General features: G+C 40.5%; 1 pseudogene; it reads left to right on the forward strand.

Moving 5' to 3' along the window:
- Window positions 1-10,261: 10,261 nt before the first annotated feature.
- On the forward strand, window positions 10,262-10,646 carry LOC148777330 (large ribosomal subunit protein mL51 pseudogene; annotated as a pseudogene).
- The last annotated feature ends 3,106 nt before the right edge of the window (window positions 10,647-13,752 follow it).

Below are 13,752 nucleotides of genomic sequence, written 5' to 3' on the forward strand. Positions count from 1 at the left end.
TGATTTTGGAGCCCAGGAAAATAAAGTCTCACTGTTTCCATCGTTTCCTCATCTATTTGCCATGAAGTGATGGGACTGGATGCCATGATCTTAGTTTTCTGAATGCTGAGCTTTAAGCCAACCTTTTCACTCTCCTCTTTCACTTTCATCAAGAGGCTCTTTAGTTCCTCTTCACTTTCTGCCGTAAGGGTGGATCATCTGCATATCTGAGGTTATTGATATTTCTCCCGGAAATCTTGATTCCAGCTTGTGCTTCATCCAGCCCAGCATTTCGCATGATGTACTCTGCATATAAGTTAAATAATCAGGGTGACAATATACATCCTTGATGTACTTCTTTCCTCATTTAGGGAGATTCTGTTCTTCCATGACCAGTTCTAACTGTTGCTTCCTGACCTGCATACAGATTTCTCAAGGGGAATGTCAGGTGGTCTAGTATTCCCATCTCTTTCAGAATTTTCCACAGTTTGTTGTGATCCATACAGTCAAAGGTTTTGGCATAGTCAATAAAGCAGAAATAGATGCTTTCCTGAAACTCTCTTGCTTTTTTGATGATCCTGAGGATGTTGGCAACTTGATCTCTGGTTCCTCTGCCCTTTCTAAATCCAGCTTGAACATCTGGAAGTTCACGGTTCACATACTATTGAAGCCTGGCTTGGAGAATCTTGAGCATGGCTTTACTAACATGTGCTGCTGCTGCTAAGTCACTTCAGTCGTGTCCGACTCTGTGTGACCCCATAGACGGAAGCCCACCAGGCTCCCCTGTCCCTGGGATTCTCCAGGCAAGAACACTGGAGTGGGTTGCCATTTCCTTCTCCAATGTGTGAAAGTGAAAAGTGAAGTCGCTCAGTCGTGTCCGACCCTTAGCGACCCCACGGACTGCAGCCTACCAGGCTCCTCCATCCATGGGATTTTCTAGGCAAATTGCCAACATCCGCTGGATCATGGAGAAAGCAAGAGAGTTCCAGAAAAACATCTATTTCTGCTTCATTGACTATGCCAAAGCCTTTGACTGTGTGGATCACAATAAACTGTGGAACATTCTGAAAGAGATGGGAATCCCAGACCACCTGACCTGCCTCTTGAGAAACCTGTATGCAGGTCAGGAAGCAACAGTTAGAACTGGACATGGAACAACAGACTGGTTCCAAATAGGAAAAGGTGTACGTCAAGGTTGTATATTGTCACCTTGCTTATTTAACTTATATGCAGAGTACATCATGAGGAGCGCTGGGCTGGAAGAAGCACAAGCTGGAATCAAGATTGCTGGGAGAAATATCAATAACCTCAGATATGCAGATGACACTACCCTTATGGCAGAAAGTGAAGAGGAACTCAAAAGCCTCTTGATGAAAGTGAAAGAGGAGAGTGAAAAGGTTGGTTTGAAGCTCAACATTCAGAAAACAAAGATCATGGCATCTGGTCCCATCACTTCATGGGAAATAGATGGAAAAACAGTGGAAACAGTGTCAGACTTTGTTTTTTTGGGCTCCAAAATCACTGCAGATGCTGATTGCAGCCATGAAATTAAAAGACGCTTGCTCCTTGGAAGGAAAGTTATGACCAACCTTGATAGTATATTAAAAAGCAGAGACATTACTTTGCCAACCAAGGTCCATCTAGTCAAGGCAATGGTTTTTCCCGTGGTCATGTATGGATGTGAGAGTTGGACTGTGAAGAAGGCTGATCGCCGAAGAATCGATGCTTTTGAACTGTGGTGTTGGAGAAGACTCTTCAGAGTCCCTTATACTGCAAGGAGATCCAACCAGTCCATTCTAAAGGAGATCAATCCTGGATGTTCATTGGAGGGACTGATGCTAAAGCTGAAACTCCAATACTTTGGCCACCTCATGCGACGAGTTGACTCACTGGAAAAGACTCTGATGCTGGGAAAGGTTGGGGGCGGGAGGAGAAGGGGACGACGGAGAATGAGATGGCTGGATGGCATCACCGACTCTGTGGACATGAGTTTGAATGTACTCCGGGAGTTGGTGATGGACAGGGAGGCCTGGCGTGCTGTGATTCATGGGGTCGCGGAGAGTCGGACACGACTGAGCGACTGAACTGAACTGAACTGAACTGAGTACTGGAGTGGCTTGCCATTGCCTTCTCCGTACTAACATGTGAGATGAGTGCAATTGTGCAGTAGTTTGAATATTCTTTGGCATTGCCTTTCTTTGGGATTGGAATGAAAACTGACCTTTTCCATTCCTGTGGCATTGCTGTGTTTTCTAAATTCTGGCATATTGATTGCAGCACTTTCACAGCATCATTTTTTAAGATTTGAAATAGCTCAACTGGAATTCTATCACCTCCACTAGCTTTGTTCATAGTGATGCTTCCTAAGCCCCACTTGACTTCATATTCCAGGATGTCTGGGTCTAGGTGAGTGATCACACCATTCTGGTTATCTGGGTCTTGATCTTTTTTGTATCGTTCTTCTGTGTATTCTTGCCACCTCTTCTTCATATCTTCTGCTTCTGTTAGGTCCATATCATTTCTGTCCTTTATTGTGCCCATCTTTGCATGAAATGTTCCCTTGGTATGTCTGATTTTCTTGAAGAGATCTCTTGTCTTTCCCATTCAATTATTTTCCTTTATTTCTTTGCATTGATCACTGAGGAAGGCTTTCTTGCCTTTCCTTGCTATTCTTTGGAACTCTTCCTTCAAATGGGTCTATCTTTCCTTTTCTCCTTTGTCTTTAGCTTCTCTTCTTTTCTCGGCTATTTATAAGGCCTCCTCAGACAACCATTTTGCCTTTTTGCATTTCTTTTTCTTGGGGATGGTCTTGATTACTGCCTTCTGTACGATGTCATGAACCTCCATCCATAGTTCTCGAGGCACTCTATCAGATCTAATCCCTTGAATCTATTTCTCATTTCCAGTGCATAATCTTAAGAGATTTTATTTAGATCAAACCTGAATGGTCTAGTGTTTTTTCCTACTTTCTTCAATTTAAGTCTGAATTTGGCAATAAGAAGTTCATGATCTGAACCACAGTCAGCTTCCGGTCTTGTTTTTGCTGACTGTATAGAGCTTCTCCATCTTTGGCTGCAAAGAATATAATCAATCTGATTTCAGTATTGACCATCTGGTGATGTCCATGTGTAGAGTCTTCACTTGTGTTGTTTGAAGAGGGTGTTTGCTATGACCAATGTGTTCTCTTGGCAAAACTTTGTTAGCCTTTGCCCTGCTTCATTTTGTACTCCAAGGCCAAATTTACCTGTTACTCCATGTATCTCTTGACTTCTTACTTCTGCATTCCAGTCCCCCATAATGAAGAGGACATCTTTTTTTTTTTTTGGTGTTAGTTCTAAAAGGTCTTGTAGGTCTTCGTAGAACTGTTTAGCTTCTTCAGCATTACTGGTCAGGACTTAGACTTGGATTACTATGATGTTGAATGGTTTGCCTTGGAAACGAACAAAGATCATTCTGTCATTTTTGAGTCTGCATCCAAGTACTGCATTTCGGACTCTTGTTGACCATGATGGCTACTCCATTTCTTCTAAGGGATTCTTGACCACAGTAATAGATATAATGGTCATCTGAGTTAAATTCACCCTTTCCAGTCCATTTTAGTTCACTGATTCCTAGAATGTTGTTGTTCACTCTTGCCATCTCCTGTCTGACCATTTCCAATTTGCCCGGACTCATGGGCCTAGCATTCCAGGTTCCTATGCATTATTTCTCTTTACAGCATCTAACTTTACTTCCATCACCAGTCACATCCACAACTGGGTATTGTTTTTGCTTTGGTTCCATCTCTTCATTCTTTCTGGAGTTATTTCTCCATTCTTCTCCAGTAATGTATTGGGCACCTACTGACCTGGGGAATTCATCTTTCAGTGTCACACCTTTTTGCCCTTTCATACTGTTCATGGGGTTCTAAAGGCAAAAATACTGAAATGGTTTGCCACTCCCTTCTCGAGTGAACCATGTTTTGTCAAAACTCTCTGCCATGACCTGTCCATCTTGGGTGGCCCTACATGGCATGGCTCATAGTTTCACTGAGCTAGAGAAGGCTGTGGTCAATGTGATCAGTTTGGTTAGTTTTCTGTGATTGTGGTTTTTATTCTGTCTGCTTTCTGATGGATAAGGATAAGAGGCTTATGGAAGCTTCCTGATGGGAGAGACTGATTGAGGGGGAAAACTGGGTCTTGTTCTGATGGTCGGGGCCATGCTCATTAAATCTTTAATCCAATTTTCTGTTGAAGGGTGGAGCTGTGTCCCCTTCATGTTGCTTGAGCTGAGGCCAAACTATGGTGGAGGTAATGAAGATAACGGCGACCTCCTTCAAAAGGCCCCATGCCCACACTGTTGCACTCAGTGCCTCCGACCCTGCAGCAGGCCACTGATGACTCCCACCTCCACTGGATACTCCTGGACACTCATGGGCACGTCTGGGTCAGTTTCTTGTGGGGTCACTTCTCCTTTCTCCTGGATCCTGGTGTGCACAAGGTTTTGTTTGTGCTCTCCAAGAGTCTGTTTCCTCAGTCCTGTGTAAGTTTTGGTTATTCTATGGTGGGGTTAATGGCAACCTCCTCCAAGAGTGCTTATGCCATACGCAGGTCTGCTGCACCCAGAGCCCCTGCAGCAGGCCTCTGCTGACTCGTACCTCCACAGGAGACACTCAGACACAGTTCTGGTTCAGTCTCTGTGTGTTGGGAGTGCGTTTTGTGCCCTTCCCAGGTGTCTATCTAATCACGCATAAAACCACACCTTCTATGGGCTGTTTTCTCTTACTGCCTGTGATCTCACCAGGGTAAGCACAGTTTCAACATATGCTTCTTGCTACTATTAATCGTTGATCTCACATCATGTTACTAGTTGATACAAACCTATTTGGAATTAATGAATGGACAGCGTATACTCCATAGCCATTCTGCTATAAGTGAGTAATGAATAAACTCATTAAAATAAAGGTTTGCTGGAATTCTTACATTAAAGGATATCTGATGAGTTGCTTCACAGAGAAACTGTTGAAAATTATTTTTAAAAATATGAAATCCTCTGGAAATGGTCCTAAGAATGAACAGCAAATGAAGAAACATCTGTTAAAGAAAATCAACAAAAATTTGGTAAGAAAGGTGAACCAGGACCACACTCTCCTTCTCCTCTCCCAGCTCAGTGAGGCAGAGAGTTCATGCCAGACTGTTGTAGCCAGAAGACAGGGATCTCTCTCCTCTGAATTCCTAGCTGGAGGGCTTTCTTTACAGGAGAAACAGGACTTTAGCATTTCTTTCTTTTTAAAAAAAATTTCCTTTATTCAAGTATAGTTGATTAACAATGTTTTATTAATATCTGCCATGCAGCAAAGTGATTCAGTTATTCATGTATATACATTATGTTTCATATTCTTTTCCATTATGGTTTATCACAAGATATTGAATATAGTTCCCTGTGCTATACAATAGGGCTTTGTTGTTTACCCATTCTAGATATAATAGCTTGCCTCTGCTGATCCCAAACTGCCAATCCATCCCTCACTCACTCCCTCTTTTCCTTGGTAAATCTCAAGTCTGTTCTTTATGTCTGTGAGTCTATTTCTATTTCATAGATAAGATCGCTTGTGTCATATTTTAGATTCCACATACATGTGATATCATATGGTATTTGTCTTTCTCTTTCTGTCATTGCACTTAGTATGATAATATTTAGATCCATCCATGTTGCTACAAATGGCATTATTTATCTTTTTATGGCTGAGTAATATTTCAGTGTGTATATGCAGAGTACATCATGAGGAACGCTGGGCTGGAAGAAGCACAAGCTGGAATCAAGATTGCTGGGAGAAATATCAATAACCTCAGATATGCAGATGACACTACCCTTATGGCAGAAAGTGAAGAGGAACTCAAAAGCCTCTTGATGAAAGTGAAAGAGGAGAGTGAAAAGGTTGGTTTGAAGCTCAACATTCAGAAAACAAAGATCATGGCATCTGGTCCCATCACTTCATGGGAAATAGATGGAAAAACAGTGGAAACAGTGTCAGACTTTGTTTTTTTGGGCTCCAAAATCACTGCAGATGCTGATTGCAGCCATGAAATTAAAAGACGCTTGCTCCTTGGAAGGAAAGTTATGACCAACCTTGATAGTATATTAAAAAGCAGAGACATTACTTTGCCGACCAAGGTCCGTCTAGTCAAGGCAATGGTTTTTCCCGTGGTCATGTATGGATGTGAGAGTTGGACTGTGAAGAAGGCTGACCGCCGAAGAATCGATGCTTTTGAACTGTGGTGTTGGAGAAGACTCTTGAGAGTCCCTTATACTGCAAGGAGATCCAACCAGTCCATTCTAAAGGAGATCAATCCTAGATGTTCATTGGAGGGACTGATGCTCAAGCTGAAACTCCAATACTTTGGCCACCTCATGCGACGAGTTGACTCACTGGAAAAGACTCTGATGCTGGGAAAGGTTGGGGGCGGGAGGAGAAGGGGACGACGGAGAATGAGATGGCTGGATGGCATCACCGACTCTGTGGACATGAGTTTGAGTGAACTCCGGGAGTTGGTGATGGACAGGGAGGCCTGGCGTGCTGTGATTCATGGGGTCGCGGAGAGTCGGACACGACTGAGCGACTGAACTGAACTGATATGTACCACATCTTCTTTATCCATTCATCTGTTGATGGACATTTAGGTTGCTTCCATGTATTGGCTATTGTTAAGAGTGCTTGCAATGAACAGTGGGGTGCATATATCTTTGAATTATGGTTTTCTCCAATGTATGCCCGGGAGTGGAATTGCTGTATCATATCAAAACTCAATCATTAGTTTTCTGAGGAAACTTCATACTGTTTCCATAGTGGCTGTATCAATTTACATTCCCACCAATAGTGTAGGGGATTTACATTTTCTCCATATCATCTCCAGCATTTGTTTATTGTAAATTTTTAATGATGGCCATTCTGATTGGTGTGAGGTGGTACCTCACTGTGCTTTTGATTTGCATTTCTCTAATAATTAGCAACGTTGACCATCTTTTTCTGTGCCTGTTGGCCATACACATGTCTTCTTTGGAGAACTGTCTATTTAGGTCTTCTGCCCATTTTTTGATAGTGGTGTTTGTTTTTTTTTGTTGATATTATTGAATTGTATGAGCTATTTGTATATTTTGAAAATTAAGCCCTTGTTGGTCACATCATTTGCAAATATTTTCTTCTAGTCTGTAGGTTGTCTTTTCATTTGTTTGTGTTTTCCTTTTACTGTACAAAGGCTTGGAAGCTTGAGTAGGTTCCATTGTTTGTTTTTGCTTTTATTTCTGTTGCCTTGGAAGACTGACTTAAGAAAACATTGGTATGATTTACGTTAAAGAATATTTTGTCCATGTTCTCTTCTAGGAGTTTTATAGTGTTAAGTCTTATATTTACGTATGTAAGCCATTTTGAGTTTATTTTTGTGTATGTTGTGAGAATATGTTCTAATTTCATTGATTTACATGCGGCTGTCCAACTTTCCCAACACCAGTTGCTGAAGAGACCATTCTCTCCATTGTGTAGCCTCCTTTGTTGAAGATTAATTGACCATAGGTATGTGGGTTTATTCTGTGGGTTCGCTTTTCTGCTGCATTGATCCTTGTGTCTGTTTTGTGCCAATATCTGATTCTGAGCTGATTTTTTTTATAGAAGTTGACCAGTATAAAAATTGACTCATTCTAAAATTAATATGAAATTAAAGGGGCCAAAAATAGCAGAAACAAAAGTCCTGAAATGGAGGATTAGAGGACTCACACTTTCTGACTTCAAAGGTTACTACAAAAAATGGTAACAAAAACAACCTAATACTGCTGCTACTGCTAAGTCGCTTCAGTCGTGTCCGACTCTGTGCGACCCCATAGACGGCAGCCCACCAGGCTCCCCCGTCCCTGGGATTCTCCAGGCAAGGACACTGGAGTGGGTTACCATTTCATTCTCCAATGTGTGAAAGTGAAAAGTGAAAGTGAAGTTGCTTAGTCATGTCTGACTCTTAGCGACCCCATGGACTGCAGCCTACCAGGCTCCTCCATCCATGGGATTTTCTAGGCAAGAGTACTGGAGTGGCTTGCCATTGCCTTCTCCAAACCTAATACTACTAGCCTGATAACAAACATATACAGTGGCCTCCCCTCATCCCTGTTTTCATTTTCTATAGTTTTAGTTAACCTGTAGTCAACCACAGTCTGAAAATAATAAATGGAAAAATTCCATAATAAACAATTCATAATTTTAAAATCATGAGCCATTCTTAGTAGCATGATGGAATCTCACAACATTTTATTTCATCCCACCTGAGATATGAATCATCCCTTATTCTAGTTTATCCCGCCTGTTAGTCACTTCGTCACTGCCGTGGTTATCAGCCTGTTGTGGTATCATAGTGCTTGTGTTCAGGGAACCCTTCAGTTCAGTTGCTCAGTCATGTCGACTCTTTGCGACCCCATGAATTGCAGCACGCCAGGCCTCCCTGTCCATCACCAACTCCCAGAGTTTACCCAAACTCATGTGCATCGAGTCAGTGATACCATCCAGCCATCTCATCCTCTGTCATCCCCTTCTCCTCCTGCCCCCAATCCCTCCCAGCATCAGGGTCTTTTCCAATGAGTCAACTCTTCGCATGAGGTGGCCAAAGTATCAGAGTTTCAGCTTCAACATCAGTCCTTCCAAAGAACACCCAGGACTGATCTCCTTTAGGATGGACTGGTTGGATCTCCTTGCAGTCCAAGGGACTCTCAGGAGTCACTGTACTTAATAATGGCCTCAAAGAGCAAGAGTAGTGATGCTGGCAGTTTGGATATGCCTAAGATATACTTCAACTGGAAAGGTGAAAATTCTCAATTTAATTAGGAAAGGAAAAAATCATATGCTGAAGCTGCTAAGATATACAGTAAAAACAAGTCTTCTGTCCATGAAATTATGAGGAAGAGAAAAGAAATTCATGCTAGTTTTGCTGCTGTACCTCAAACTGCAAAAGTTGTGGCCAGAGTGCATGATATATATTTAGTTTAGATGAAAAAGGCATTAAATTTGCGTAATAAAATATTTTCAGAGACCACATTCACGTGGTATGAACAATAGAGTATATTGTTAAATACTCTTATTCTATTTGATTATTATTGTTGTTAATCTCTTACTGTGCCTAATTTATAAATTAACATTTACCATAGGTATGTAAGTATAGGAAAAAATCATAGTATATATAGGATTTGGTACTATCCATGGTGGGCTACAGTTCACAGGGTCACAACCTGAGTCAGACATGACTGAGCAACCAAGTACAGCACATGGTTTCAGGCATTCATTGTGGGTCTTGGAGCAAATGTATCCCTTGAAGATAAGGAGGGCTACCACAGATCGGTGGAGTAGAATTGAGAGTTCAGAAATCAGTACCTCCATGATGAAATGATTAACACAGATGCCAATGATTACTCAGTGGGGAAAGAATAGTCTTTCCAAAAAATGGTGCTAGGACAATGGGATGACATACAAAGAAATGCAATTGGAACCTTAACTCACACCATATACAACAATCAGTTAGAAATGGAATTGCCAGTGGGAATGTGAAATGTGGCTGCTTTGGAAAATAGTTTCTTAACTGATTAAACATAGTTACCACATGCCCTAACAATTCTACTTCTAGAATATATCCAAGAGAAAACAAAGCACATGTTCACACAAAACCTTGTATATGAATGTGCATAGCAGCATTATCCATAGCCCAAAGGTGGAAACAACTTAAATATTCATCAGACAGACGAATGGATGAACAAAAGGATGTATATCCATACAATGAAATATTATTTGGCCAAAAAATAAAAATAAAGCACTGAAACATGCTATAACTTGAATTAACCTTGATAATATCCTAACCTGAATGGAGTCAGTCACAAAAGAGCACATATTTACACTTCTATTCAAAATTAAAATCCAGAATAGGGAAATCTATGGAGACAGAAAATAGATTAATGTTTAGTTAAGGCTGGGAAGGGAATTTTGTTTGTTTATTTGGCCATGCTGCACAGGCTTGTGGGATGTTACTTCCCCAACCAGGGATCAAATCAATACCCCCTGCACTGGAAGCACAGAGTCCTAACCACTAGACCACCAGGGAATTCCCCAAAATGTTTACCAGATAAGGAGCTGCTGCAGTAAAGCCCAAGATGGCTGCTTGCACCTGGTACCCATGTGACCCCCAGTGGGGAAGGTTCTGTTATCTCCTTGAAGGCCACGTTTGGCCCTCCGTCCTGTGCTGCTGTGGTAAGCTGTTGTAGGGGAGAGATGAGAACAATGGCAGGGAACCTCTCTTGGGTGGCAGGCTGTAACCTATAGGATCAGTGCCTCTGGCCTGCAGAAGCTTCTCTCTGGGTGTTCCCAGATTGTTCCACGTAAGGGTCACCCTCCTGCCCCCAAAGTGGCTGACCATTGGAACGAGAAGAGGGCCATGCTTGTGGTATATGACAATATCGGGATCCTAGGCAACTTTGAAAATCACCCCAAAGAACTGATCAAGGGCCCCATAGGGTTTTGAGGCTGGAAGGAGAATTAATTGCAGTGTTGTATCCAAAAGAAGAGAATGATTAGAAGTAGGATGTTCATTGATGAACTGCACAACTTTAACAGACTCATCAGCTGTCTCTACAAATGCTTTAACCAACATGGAAAGCACTGGTAGAAGAGAAAACTGGGAGCTGTGGAAGAGGCATATCTATCACCCAAGAAAAGGGAGAGCTCTTTTCCTTCTGAGCAAAGGGATTTGTATACCCTCAGCAAAAAGGTGGGACTTCTTTGTAATAAAAAAAGAAAAAGATAAAGGGTTGCTGGAAGAAGGAAGACAAATATAGGGATAGAATATGTTAAATAGTGCAGATGTTAGCCAGTGTGGGGTTTTGATCATCTGGCAGAATTCCTGGTGTTTGCATTATCTGTATCATTTATTGACTTGCTGGAGTAACACTGAAAATATTAAGTACACATTCAGATTTATCTCCCTGATACTTTAAAATAGAACGCATTCAGGAACAGACTTTATTTTAGGGACAACAGTCTTCCCAGGATTCCAACGTGTTTTCACATCTTGCTTAAAACTTATAATGTCCTTCTAAATCCAATAGTAATTAAGATTCATCTTTGCTGTTGGTTTGATCACTGGATCAGGAAGATCCCATGGATAGAAACTGGCAACCCACTCTTGGAGAGTTCTTGCCTGGAGAATTCCATGGACAGAGGAGCCTGCTGGGCTACAGTCCATGGTGTCGCAAAGAGTCAGACATGACAGAGCAACTAATACTTTCATTCTGCTGTATTTTAGAGAAATGGGGCATAGTAAATTTATGATGTTGCCCTGCACATATTCCTAAGTATTATTTAATTTTAAAACCCTACACTGTCCCCCACTAAAAAGTAAATTCCACGAATCATTCATTCTACAAATGTTTATTGCCTTGTTCCAATCACTGTTCTGACAGTTTTTCTCAGGGAGCAAAATATAAAATTTTATGTCCTCATAGAATTTACATTCTGTTAAAAGGAGACAATAAGCTTAATAAATAAGTAAATCATAGGTGTATTTGGAGGTAGTCAATCCGATGCAGAAAATAGACCATGAGGGCAATGGTTTAATGTTTTTTTACCTGAAAACCACGATGCTCAGAAGAAAGCCTGGCTCAGGGAAGCACAATGAATATTTGTTGAATAAATGAATAGATGTAGTTCAGGCTGTATGTTTGGCTTCTAAGGGTTTTCAGTTTGCATTTTTGGACTGGTTTATTATTATTATTATTTTAATAAGTGCAGCTGTAGAAATAATTTAACCTGTGTCCTCCTTTTCTGTTCTGCTTTGCTCATAAAGGTGGCATAGTATAGTAGTTAAGCACAAAAATCTCTGGAGCCAGGGTGCACAAATTCAAATCACAGCTTTATCATGAATTTCGGAAAACTTTAATTATATTTATAGCAATTTTTAAATTGCATTCCTTTCATTAACTAAAACTTGAGACTTTGCGTTTTGAAGATCTCCCACTTACAGGTAATTTCAATCTTGTTTGTTAGCATCATCCTGGTCATATCCTTGAGTTCTTGTATTCAGTCAACAATTTTGTGTCAGTTGTTTGCAAGAAACTGTCCTGGGTACTAAGGATATTGTATAATGATGTGCCGATCATAGATGGATATTAGAGTCTCTCTTCTCCTCTTCACCAGAAATTTGATATATCTAGATTCTACACAAGATGTGAATTTCTTGTCAGCTGGGACTGCCTCATTCACATCTAACATCCTTAGAACTTTACATAGTGACTGGTACATATAGACATACAGCAAATACTTAATGAAAGAAAAAAATTTATTCTGTAACAACAGTTAGTTATATGTGTAAAAGACTCACCTCTGTCAGTGGCTGGACATTCTGTTTAAAATATCTTTGGCCTGTCTGAGGTGGACCTGCCTAGGTCTAGACTCCCTTTCATACCAAGAGAGTCTGCATGGATGGAGGACCAGGTGACCTATGGCTTGGCAGGATCCCAGAATATGCTTCTCTGCATTGGACATCAGCCAGCATGGGGCCAAGATCAGAGAATAACTTCTTCCATCCTTAGATGTGCTGTTCCAAGTCTCTGTTGTGAGCTGATTTTTCATTTCTGTGTTTTGATTACGTTTTCTTATTTCATTTTTTGGAAGGGGCCTTGTTTTGAAAGTATGGTTAGTTAAGATGTCTCAGTCAAATAATAATTTATTAGCTATGATATAATGGTATCAGAAAATAGCAAGCTCTTTGGCTGTTTATTTCCCTTGTTGTGGATAGAAAAAGTAAGTATAGGGATGTCTCAGTTGCTATGGATACCAGTCTTTGAGATGATAAAATTCTTTTAACACAATCCAGTTCAGTTAGGTTGGCTTTTTTCTTAAATATGTCTACCCAGCATACTCTTTTTAAATAAAAAATTACATCCCTTTCTCCCAATATAAAAAAATGTATTTTGATTTTTTCTTTAATTTTACCCTGAAATTTTTCATTATCTTACAGCTCCTCTTTTTTCTTATACTAGAAAAGATGATTTGAAGAAATAGATATCTCTGGTTTTAATTCTATCTAAGCAGGAAAACTCATTTCATTGGTTCCACATAAGTACACACAAATGTCACAGTATGATTGACCCATTTGTAATGTTCAGATGTTTTAAACTCAGTATTTGAGAACCAGATTGATTATTAAAAGGCACATAACCATTTCATTAGTTTATTGAGTCAGAATTCTTTAAAATAGAATCTCTTTAGGATGAATACTTTTGAACACAGCATTAAGTTAATTCATTGTTGCAGAGGAAAAAAAAACACCAAATCTACAAAATTGTTGTTCAGCTGTTCAGTCATGTCTGACTCTTTGTGACCCCATGGACTGCAGCACACCAGGTTTCCCTGTCCTTCACCATCTTCCGGAGCTTGCTCAAACTCATGTCCACTAAGTTGGTGATGCCATCCAACCATCTCATCCTCTGTCATCCCCTTTTCCTCCTACTTTCAATCTTTCCCAGCATCAGGGTCTTTTCTAATGAGTCAGTTCTTCACATCAGGTGACCAAAGTTTTGGAGCTTCAGCATCAACCCTTCCAATGAATATTCAGGGTTGATATCCTTTAGGATTGATTGGTTTGATCTCCTTACTGTCCAATAAAACTCTAAAAATGGCAATAGTTAATCATTCATCTATTTTTCAAAATGAATCATTAGAGTGGATTTATCAAAACCCTGTATGCTTTTGAATTCCTACTTTGGTGCCTCATT

This window comes from Moschus berezovskii, chromosome 7 (genome assembly GCF_049115385.1).
Source record: "Moschus berezovskii isolate FMDL1 chromosome 7, NW_MosBer_1.0, whole genome shotgun sequence".
Taxonomy (NCBI): Eukaryota; Metazoa; Chordata; class Mammalia; order Artiodactyla; family Moschidae; genus Moschus; species Moschus berezovskii.